The sequence below is a fragment of the Phyllobates terribilis genome, unplaced genomic scaffold (genome assembly GCF_046119375.1).
Source record: "Phyllobates terribilis strain yellow unplaced genomic scaffold, ASM4611937v1 Scaffold_598__1_contigs__length_993119, whole genome shotgun sequence".
In the NCBI taxonomy this organism is placed as follows: Eukaryota; Metazoa; Chordata; class Amphibia; order Anura; family Dendrobatidae; genus Phyllobates; species Phyllobates terribilis.
This window is the reverse complement of record NW_027363358.1, coordinates 539,201-549,984: the sequence shown is the minus strand read 5'-3', so window position 1 is coordinate 549,984 and position 10,784 is coordinate 539,201.

Genomic DNA, 10,784 nt, shown 5'->3' with positions numbered 1-10,784 from the left:
GCTCTGGCCTACTCTCGCTCTGGCTTTTGCCTGCCCTCGCCCTGGCTCCGGCCTGCTCTCACTCTGGTTCTGGCCTGCTCTCGCTCTGGCGTGCCCTCGCCTTGGCTCCGGCCTGCTCTCGCTCTGACTCTCGCCTGCCATCGCCTTGGCTCCAGCCGGCTCTCGCCCTGGCTACGGCCTGCTCTCGGTCTGGCTCTGGCCTGCCCTTGCCTTGGCTCCGGCCTGCTCTCTCTCTGGCTCCGACCTGTCCTCGCCCTGGCTCCGGCCTGCCCTTGCTCTGGCCCCTGCCAGACCTCGCCTTCGCTACGGCCTGCTCTCGCTCTGGCCTGCCCTCGCCCTGGCTCCGGCCTGCTCTTGCTCTGGCTCTGGCCTGCTCTTGCTCTGGCTCTGACCTGCCCTCATCTTGACTCCGGCCTGTTCTCGCCCTTGTTCCGGCCTGCCCTTGTCTTGGCTCTGACCTTCTCTCGCTCTGGCCGGCCCTTGCCTTGGCTCTGGCCTACTCTCGCTCTGGCTCTTGCCTGCCCTCGCCTTGGCTCCGGCCTGCTCTCACTCTGACTCTGGCCTGCCTCGCCCTGGTTCCGGCCTGCCCTTGCTCTGGCTCCGGCCAGCCCTCGCCTTGGCTCCGGCCTGCTCTCGCCCTGGCTCCGGCCTGGTCTCGCTCTGGCTCTGGCCTGCCCTCACCCTGGCTCCGGCCAGCTCTTGCTCTGGCTCTGGCCTGCCCTCGCTCTGGCTCCGGCCTGCTCTGGCTCAGGCCTGTCCTCACCCTGGTTCCGGCCTGCCCTTGCTCTGGCTCCGGCCACCCCTCGCCTTGGCTCTGGCCTGCCCTCGCCCTGGTTCTGGCCTGCTCTCGCTCTGGCCTGCCCTCGCTCTGGCCTGCCCTCGCCCTGGCTCCGGCCTGCTCTCGCTCTGGCCTGCCCTCGCCCTGGCTCCGTCCTTCTCTTGCTCTGGCCTGCTCTTGCTCTGGTCTGCCCTCGTCTTGATTCCGGCCTGTTCTCGCTCTTGTTCTGGCCTGCTTTCGCCTTGTCTCTGGCCTGCTCTTGCTCAGGCCTGTCCTCGCCCTGGTTCCGGCCTGCCCTTGCTCTGGCTCCAGCCACCCCTCGCCTTGGCTCCGGCCTGTTCTCGCCCTGGTTCCGGCCTGCTCTCGCTCTGGCCTGCCCTCGCCCTGGCTCCGGCCTGCCCTCGCCCTGGCTCTGGCCTGCCCTCGCCCTGGCTCCGGCCTGCCCTCGCCCTGGCTCTGGCCTGCCCTCGCCCTGCCTCCGGCCTGCTCTTGCTCTGGCTCTGACCTGCCCTCGTCTTGATTCTGGCCTGTTCTCGCTCTTGTTCTGGCCTGCCTTCGCCTTGTCTCCGGCCTGCTTTCGCTCTGGCTCAGGCCTGCTTTCGCTCTGACTCTGGCCTGCCCTTGCCTTGGCTCCGGACTGCTTTCTCTCTGGCCTGCTCTCGCTCTGGCCTGCTCTCGCTCTGGCCTGCACTCGCTTTGGCTCTGGCCTGCTGTCGCCCTGGCTCTGGCCTGCTCTCGCTCTGGCACTGGCCTGCCCTCGCTCTGGCTCCGGCCTGCTCTCTCTCTGGCCTGCCCTCGCCCTGGCTCTGGCCTATTCTCGCTCTGGCCTCGCCCTGTCTCCAGCCTGCTCTCGCCCTGGTTCCGGCCTGCCCTTGCCTTGGCTCTGGCCTTCTATCGCTCTTGGCTCTGGCCTGCCCTTGCCTTGGCTCTGGCCTACCCTCGCCTTGGTTCCGGCCTGCTCTTGCCTTGGCTCCGGCCTGCCCTCGCCCTGACTCCGGCCTGCCCTTGCTCTGGCTCCGGCCTGCCCTAGCATTGCCTCCGGCCTGCTCTCGCCCTGGCTCCGACCTGCTCTGGCTCTGGCCTGCCCTCGCCCTGGCTCCGGCCTGCTCTCTCTGTGGCTCTGGCCTGCCCATGCCTTGGCTCCGGCCTGCTCTTCCTCTGGCTCTGGACTGCCCTCGTCTTGACTCTAGCCTGATCTCGCTGTTGTTCTGGCCTGCCTTCGCCCTCAATACTTGGTCGGGGATCCTCTTGCATCAATTACTGCATCAATGCGGCAATGCAGAGCCAAGGCAAGGGCAGGCCGGAACCAGGGCGAGAGCAGGCTGGAGACAGGGCGAGGCCAGAGCGAGAGCAGGCCAAGGCGAGAGTAGGCCAGAGCCAGGGCGAGGGCAGGCCAGAGCCAGAGAGAGAGCAGGCCGGAGCCAGGGCAAGAGTAGGCCAGAGCAACAGCAGTCTAGGGCGAGAGCAGGCTGGAGCCAAGGCAAGGGCAGGCCAGAGCGAGAGCAGGCCAGAGCCAAAGAGAGAGCAGGTCGGAGCCAAGGCGAAGGCGTCTCGCTGGAGCCAAAGCGAGAGCAGGCCGGATCCAAGGCGACGGACGGCAGGCAGGCCGAAACCAGAGCGAAAGAATGCCGGAGCCAGGGCGAGGACAGGCCAGAGCGAGAGCAGGCCGGAGACAGGGCGAGGGCAGGCCAAAGCGAGAGCAGGCCGGAGCCAGAGCGAGAGCAGGCCGGAGCCAAGGCGACGGCAGGCCGGAGCCAGAGTGAGAGCTGGCAGGAGCCAGGGCGAGGGCAGGACTTAGCCAGAGCGAGAGCAAGCAGAAGCCAGGGCGAAGGCAGGCCGGAGCCAGGGCGAGGGCATGCTGGAGCCAGGTCGAGGGCAGGCCGGAGCCAAGGCGAGGGCAGGCCGGAGCCAGAGCAGTAGCTGGCCGGAGCCGCCAGAGCAGTAGCTGGCCGGAGCCAAGGCGAGGGCAGGCCAGAGCCAGTGCTAGAGCAAACCGGAGCCAGTGTGAGAGCAGGCCGGAGCCAAGGCAAGGTCAGACCAGAGTCCGAGCGAGAGGGCAGGCCAGAGCGAGAGCATGCCAGAGCCACAGCCAGAGCAGGCCCGAGCCAGAGCAAGAGTAGTCCAGAGCCAAGGCTAGGGCAGGCGCGAACCAGAGCGAGAGAAGGCCGGAGCCAAGGAGAGGGCAGGCCAGAGCGAGAGCAGGCCGGAGCCGAGGCAAGGACAGGCCAGAGCGAGAGCAGGCCGGAGCCAGGGCGAGGGCAGACCGGTGCCAAGGCGAGAGCAGGCCGAAGCCAAGACGAGGTCAGGCTTGAGCAGAGTCAGGGCAGGCCAGAGCGAGAGCAGGCCGGAGCCAAGACGACGGCAGGCCAGAGCCAGAGCGTGAGCAGGCCGGAGCCAAGGTGAGGGCAGGCCGGAGCCAAGGTGAGGGCAGGCCAGAGCCAGAACGAGAGCAGGCCAGTGCCAGAGCAAGATCAGGCCAGTGCCAGAGCGAGAGCAGTCCGGAGCCAAGACAAGGGCAGGCCGGAACCAGGGCGAGAGCAGGCCGGAGACAGTTCGAGGCCAGAGCAGGCCAGAGCCAGAGCGAAAGTAGGCCGGAGACAGGGCTAGGGCAGGCCAGAGCCAGATAGAGAGCAGTCTGGAGCCAGGGTGAGGGCAGGCCAGAGCGAGAGCAGGCAGGAGCCAAGGCGAGAGCAGGCCGGAGCCAAGGCGAGAGCAGGCCGGAGCCAAGGCGAGATTAGCCCGGAGCCAAGGCGAAGGCAGGCCAGAGGCAGAGCCAGGGCAGGCAAGAGCCAGGGCGAGAGCAGGCCGGAGCCAGGGCAAGGGCTGGCCGGAGCCAGAGCAAGGGCAGGTCGGAGCCAGGGCGAGGGCAGGCCGGAGCTAGAGCGAGTGCAGGCCGGAGCCAAGGTGAGAGCAGGCCGGAGCCAAGGCAAGGAGAGGCCCAAGCCAGAGCGAGAGCAGGCCAGAACCAGAGCAAGAGCAGTCCGGAGCCGAAGGCAGGCCAGAGCCAGAGCAAGAGCAGGCCGGAGCCAAGGAGAGGGCAGGCCGGAGCCAGAGCGAGGGCAGGCCGGAGCCAAGGCGAGAGCAGGCTGGAGGCAGGGCAAGAGCAGGCCGGAGCCAAGGCAATGGCAGGCCAGAGCCATTGCGAGATCAGGCCGGATCCAGAGCGAGGGCAGGCCGGAGCCAAGGCAAGGGCAGGCCAGAGCCATTGCGAGATCAGGCCAGATCCAGAGCGAGGGCAGGCCGTAGCCAAGGCGAGGGCAGGCCGAAGCAAAACACAGTTTTTAATACCAGGCCTGTAGGTAACTGTTTTGAACAGCAAACCAGTGTCAAAAACTTTGCTGACACACTGAAATTTTTTTTAATGGAGGCCAGAAATGGCAGTATTTTCTGAAAACGTATATGTGATCCGTGTGACGGAGAAAATACAGTTTTAAATACCTGGCCTGTAGGTAACTGTTTTGAACAGCAAACCAGTGTCAAAAACTGTCCTGACACACTGAAAAGAAAATTTAATGGAGGCCAGAAATGGCAGTATTTTCTGACAACGTATATGTAAACCGTGTGACGGAGAAAACACAGTTTTAAATACCTGCCCTGTAGGTAACTATTTTGAACAGCAATCTGGTTTCAATTGCTTCACTGACACACTGAAAATTTTTTTTAATGGAAGCCAGAAATGGCAGTATTTTCTGAAAACGTATATGTATACCTGGCCTGTAGGTAACTGTTTTGAACAGCAAACCAGTGCCAAAAACTTTGCTGACACACTGAAAAATTTGGCCAGGTATTTAAAATTGTGTTTTCTCCGTCACATGGATTACATATACGTTTTCAGAAAATACTGCCATTTCTGGCCTCCATGAAAAAATTTTTTCAGTGTGTCAGCAAAGTTTTTGACACTGGTTTGCTGTTCAAATCAGTTACCTACAGGCTAGGTATTTAAAACTGTGTTTTCTCCATCACACGGATTACATAGAATCATAGAATGGTAGAGTTGGAAGGGACCTCCTGGGTCATCTGGTCCAACCCCCTGCTCAAAGCAGGATTCACTAGATCATCTCAGACAGATGTCTGTCCAGCCTCTGTTTGAAGACGTCCATTGAAGGGGAACTCACCACCTTTCGTGGCAGCCTGTTCCACTCATTAATCACCCTAACTGTCAAAAAGTTTTTTCTAATATCTAATCTGTGTCTCCTCCCATTTAGTTTCATCCCATTGCTTCTAGTCTTTCCTTGTGCAAATGAGAATAAAGATGATCCTTCTACAATGTGACAGCCCTTGACATATTTGTAGACAGCTATTAAGTCTCCTCTCAGTCTTCTTTTTTGCAAGCTAAACATTCCCAAATCCTGCAACCGTTCCTCATAGGACATGGTTTGCAGACCAGTCACCATTCTGGTCGCTCTTCTCTGAACTTGCTCCAGTTTGTCTATGTCTTTTTAAAATGTGGTGCCCAAAACTGTACACAGTATTCCAGATGAGGTCTGACCAAAGAGGAGTAAAGACCGATAATGACTTCACGTGATCTAGACTGTATGCTTCTGTTAATACATCCCAGAATTGTATTTGCCTTTTTTGCTGCTGCATCACACTGTTGACTCATGTTCAGTCTATGATCTATTAGTATACCTAAGTCTTTTTCACATGTACTGTTGCTTAGCTCTATTCCTCCCATTCTGTATATGCTTTTTTCATTTTTATTGCCCAGATGTAGTACTTTGCATTTTTCCCTGTTAAAAAACATTCTGTTGGTTGCTGCCCACTGCTCCAGTTTATTTAGGTCTTTTTGAATCCTCTCTCTCTCTTCTCTAGTATTAGCTATCCCTCCTAGCTTTGTGTCATCAGCAAATTTAATCAGTTTACCCTCAATTCCTTCATCTAAATCATTGATAAAGATGTTGAACAATACAGGTCCCAGGACGGAGCCCTGTGGTACCCCACTTGAGACATTCATCCAGCTGGATGTGAAGCCATTTACAACCACCCTTTGAGTCCGATCACTAAGCCAGTTATGAATCCACCTAACAGTTGCCTGGTCCATTGCATACTTGGTCATTTTTTCAATAAGGATGGTGTGAGATACTTTGTCAAATGCTTTGCTGAAGTCAAGATATACTATATCTACAGCATTTCCCTGATCCACCCAGTCAGTGATTCTGTCATAGAAGGAAATTAAGTTAGTCTGACATGACTTGTTAGTTACAAACCCATGCTGACTCTGGTTAATCACTTCATTCTTATCCATGTACTTACATACATGTTGTTTAATAATTTGTTCAAAGATCTTTCCTGGTATAGAAGTCAGACTCACCGGCCTATAGTTCCCAGGGTCCACCTTCTTCCCCTTTTTGAAGATAAGAACAACATTTGCTCTTCTCCAGTCTTCTGGGACTTCTCCTGTTCTCCAAGAATTTTCAAAGATTATGGAGAGTGGTTCTAAAATTTCTTCTACGATCTCCTTCAGTACTCTGGGGTGTAATTCATCTGGACCTGGAGACTTGAACTCATTTATGTTAGCTAAATATTCCCTCACAATCTTTCTGTTTACAGATAACTTGGATTCCTCTATTCCTTTAAAAGGACAGTGAAGATCAGTTGATGTTACATTTTCTTTCTGAGAGAAAACAGATGCAAAATAGGAATTAAAAAGTTCGGCCTTCTCAACATCCTCTCTTACCATTTCTCCATTTTCATCCTGTAAAAATCCTATAGCATCTTTGACTTTTCTTTTACTTTTGACATACCCCCAAAATCCTTTTTTATTGCTTTTGACATCTCTTGCAAGCCTTAATTCATTGTCAGCTTTAGCTAACCTGATACGTGCCCTGCAGGATCTGCAGACTGCATTATAATCTTCTTTAGATATGCCTCCCTCTTTCCATTTAATAAACATTTCTTTCTTTCTTTTTAGCACGTGTTTAAGTTCTGTGTTCATCCATCCTGGTTTCCTTAAATGCTTCCCATTCTTCCTACTTTTCGGGATTGTTAACGATTGTGCTTTGAGAATCTCATTTTTAAAAATTTCCCATCCTTCCTGGACATTTTTGTCCTTAAGGACATCCAGCCATTGGATCCCTCCTATTCTCTTTCTGAGTCTCTTAAAATATGCCTTTCTAAAATCTAACCTTGAAGTTTGAGTCTTCACATGTCTTCCTCCTCTAGTTATCCAAAATTCTATAATAGCATGATCGCTGCCTCCTAGGGTCCCAGCCACCTTTACCTCCTCAACCATTTCCTCCCTGTTTATAAGGATTAGATCCAAAGTAGCAGATCCCCTTGTTTTCTCCCCTACCTTTTGGAAGATAAAGTTGTCAGCAAGAGAGGATAAGAATTTGCTTGACCTGTTAGTTTTACTTGAGAGAGATTCCCAACAAATGTCTGGATAGTTGAAATCTCCCATGACCACTACGTCATATTTTTTGGAGAACTTGGTCATTTGATACATAAAGAGTTCATCCATATCTTCAGCTTGCCCAGGTGGCCTGTAGTAAATGCCTACAATGGTGTCCTTTCCGTTGTTCTCTCCTTGTATTCTTACCCAAACAGTTTCCACAGAACTCCCAGTCTCTGAAGCTTCAATCTCTGTGCAGATATACGCTTTTCTAACATACAATGCAACACCTCCTCCTCGTTTATCAAGTCTGTTTCTTGCAAATAAGTTGTATCCTTTTAGCCTTTCATTCCAATCATGTGTATCGTCCCACCAAGTTTCAGTGATTCCAATGACATCATATTCCTTTTCCTGCATTAGTAGTTCCAATTCTCCTTGTTTGTTGCCCATGCTTTGTGCATTTGTATAAAAACATTTTAGTTTGCGATTGGTTTCTCTTCCTCCCATATTTTTATTATTTAAATTGTTTTGTCTTTGTTCTTACTTTCCACTTCCAGTAGCAGAGATCTCAATAGTATTTGTCAGCTGTATGGCTTTTTCTGGCCTTTTGCTTCCCTTCCCACATTGTTCTAGTTTAAAGCTCTTCTGATGAGTGTAGCAAGACGACTTCCAAATACATGTTTTCCAGTCTTCGTAAGGTGCACCCCATCTCTAGCAAGTAGTCCATCGTATAGGTAATTCATTCCGTGATCCAGAAATCCAAATCCTTGTTGATGGCACCATCGACGTAGCCAGTTGTTCACCTGTAGAATCTTATTCCACCTCATTGTTCCATGGCCATCCACTGGGAGGATGGATGAGAAGACCACCTGCGCTCCCAATTCTTTCACTTTCTTGCCTAAGTCTTCAAAGTCACTGCAGATGGTTTCCAGGTCCTTTCTTGCGGTGTCATTTGTCCCCACATGTATTAGCAGGAATGGGTAGTGATCTGTAGGTCTGAAGAGTCTTGATATCCTGTCAGACACATCTTTAATTTTTGCTCCTGGAAGACAGCACATTTCTCTTGAGGTTATGTCTGGTCTGCAGATAGCGGCCTCTGTTCCTCTTAACAGGGAATCCCCCATGACCACCACTCTCCGTTTTTTCTTCACAACATTCTTCTTTCTCCATCCAGGAGGATTCTGAGGGCTTACAAGGTTATTCATTGCTGGCAAAGTCTTATTTTGCTGTATTTCTTCATGGTTCTCCTGCGAGAGAGCCTGGTACTGGTTCCTGAGCAGTATGGGTGCTGACTGCCTCTCGGTCCTCCTGCTTCTCTGGGTCACATGCTTCCATTCCTCTGTTTTGTCAGGTGCAGTTCGAATTTCTTCTCTTTCTGAATCATGAAGAGATAATTCTGCTCTGTCTAAGAACTCTTCACCTTCCTTAATGATTTTCAAGGTAGTTAACCTCTCTTCTAGATTTCGCAACTTTTCCTCCAACAGGGACACAAGCTTGCATTTCTGGCATGTGAAGTTTGGCTTTTCCACTGGCAAGTCTGTGAACATGTAGCAGGATATGCAGCTCACCAAATGGCTCCTGGACTCTTCCATGTTCTTATTGTTAATGTTCTGAAAACAGTGAAAAAAGCTTAAAAAAAAGCTTCAAAATGCGCGCACCGGTAGGCGCGCGGTTTACCGATGTCCTCTTTTCAGCTCCAACCGCCAAACTCCAGTGTTCTTTGAGCTCGCGGAGACTCTTCACTTACCCCAAAATGCAGTGGGAATATGCAAATTATCTCCTCAGGACTCCTCCCCTGGTTTACCGATGTCCTCTTTTCAGCTCCAACTGCCAAACTCCAGTGTTCTTTGAGCTCGCGGAGACTCTTCACTTACCCCAAAATGCAGTGGGAATATGCAAATTATCTCCTCAGGACTCCTCCCCTGGTTACATATACGTTTTCAGAAAATACTGCCATTTCTGGCCTCCATTAAAAAATTTTTTCAGTGTGTCAGCAAAGTTTTTGACACTGGTTTGCTGTTCAAAACAGTTACCTACAGGCCAGGTATTTAAAACTATGTTTTCTCTGTCACACGGATCACATATACGTTGTCAGAAAATACTGCCATTTCTGGCCTCCATTAAAAAAAAATTTCAGTGTGTCAGCAAAGTTTTTGGCACTGGTTTGCTGTTCAAAACAGTTACCTACAGGCCAGGTATTTAAAACTGTGTTTTCTCCGTCACACTGATTACATATACGTTTTCAGAAAATACTGCCATTTCTGGCCTCCATTAAAAAAAAATTTCAGTGTGTCAGTGAAGCAATTGGAACCAGATTGCTGTTCAAAATAGTTACCTACAGGCCAGGTATTTAAAACTGTGTTTTCTCTGTCACACGGCTCACATATACGTTGTTTGAAAATACTGCCATTTCTGGCCTCCATTAAATTTTCTTTTCAGTGTGTCAGCAAAGTTTTTGACACTGGTTTGCTGTTCAAAACAGTTACCTAGAGGCCAGGTATTTAAAACTGTGATTTCTCCGTCACATGGATTACATATACGTTTTCAGAAAATCCTGCCATTTCTGGCCTCCATGAAAATTTTTTTTCAGTGTGTCAGCAAAGTTTTTGACACTGGTTTGCTGTTCAAAACAGTTACCTAGAGGCCAGGTATTTAAAACTGTGTTTTCTCCATCACACGGATTACATATACGTTTTCAGAAAATACTGCCATTTCTGGCCTCCATTAAAAAAGTTTCTCAGGGTGTCAGTGAAGCAATTGACACCAGATTGCTGTTCAAAATAGTTACCTACAGGCCAGGTATTTAAAACTGTGTTTTCTCCGTCACACGGCTCACATATACGTTGTCAGAAAATACTGCCATTTCTGGCCTCCATGAAAAATTTTTTTCAGTGTGTCAGCAAAGTTTTTGACACTGGTTTGCTGTTCAAAATAGTTACCTACAGGCCAGGTATTTAAAACTGTGTTTTCTCCATCACACGGATTACATATACGTTTTCAGAAAATACTGCCATTTCTGGCCTCCATTAAAAAAGTTTCTCAGGGTGTCAGTGAAGCAATTGACACCAGATTGCTGTTCAAAATAGTTACCTACAGGCCAGGTATTTAAAACTGTGTTTTCTCCGTCACACGGCTCACATATAGTAATTTTGGCCCTAGTGTGTTATTGGTGTGTATAGCATGTAACAGGAACATATTATCATATAGGTTGTCTTTTTACAGGTGACTGAATCCCAATGAGATATTAGAATGTGAATTTTTTGTTTGTGGACTCCAAGAAGAGAATCAGAGGAATCACATAACAGGTAATTAATTCTTGTATTAATTACTGATAATCGTTGGTCTAGGCTTAAGTTCTAGACTGGCGGAGGTGTAATAACACCCACCTTCCTGATACATGACAATATACTGTATGTGTTTTTTCAAATGTACATCTTCTATACACAACTCCTAGTATAACACCACCATATCTCAGGTACAGAGATAAGGATAATTTCTTCTCATTATACGTTGTCAGAAAATACTGCCATTTCTGGCCTCCATGAAATTTTTTTTCAGTGTGTCAGTAAAGTTTTTGACACTGGTTTGCTGTTCAAAACAGTTACCTACACCTCAAACTATTTATATGCACATGTAACTCTTGCAAATACAAGTACAGTCATTCCTTTTGCTAGT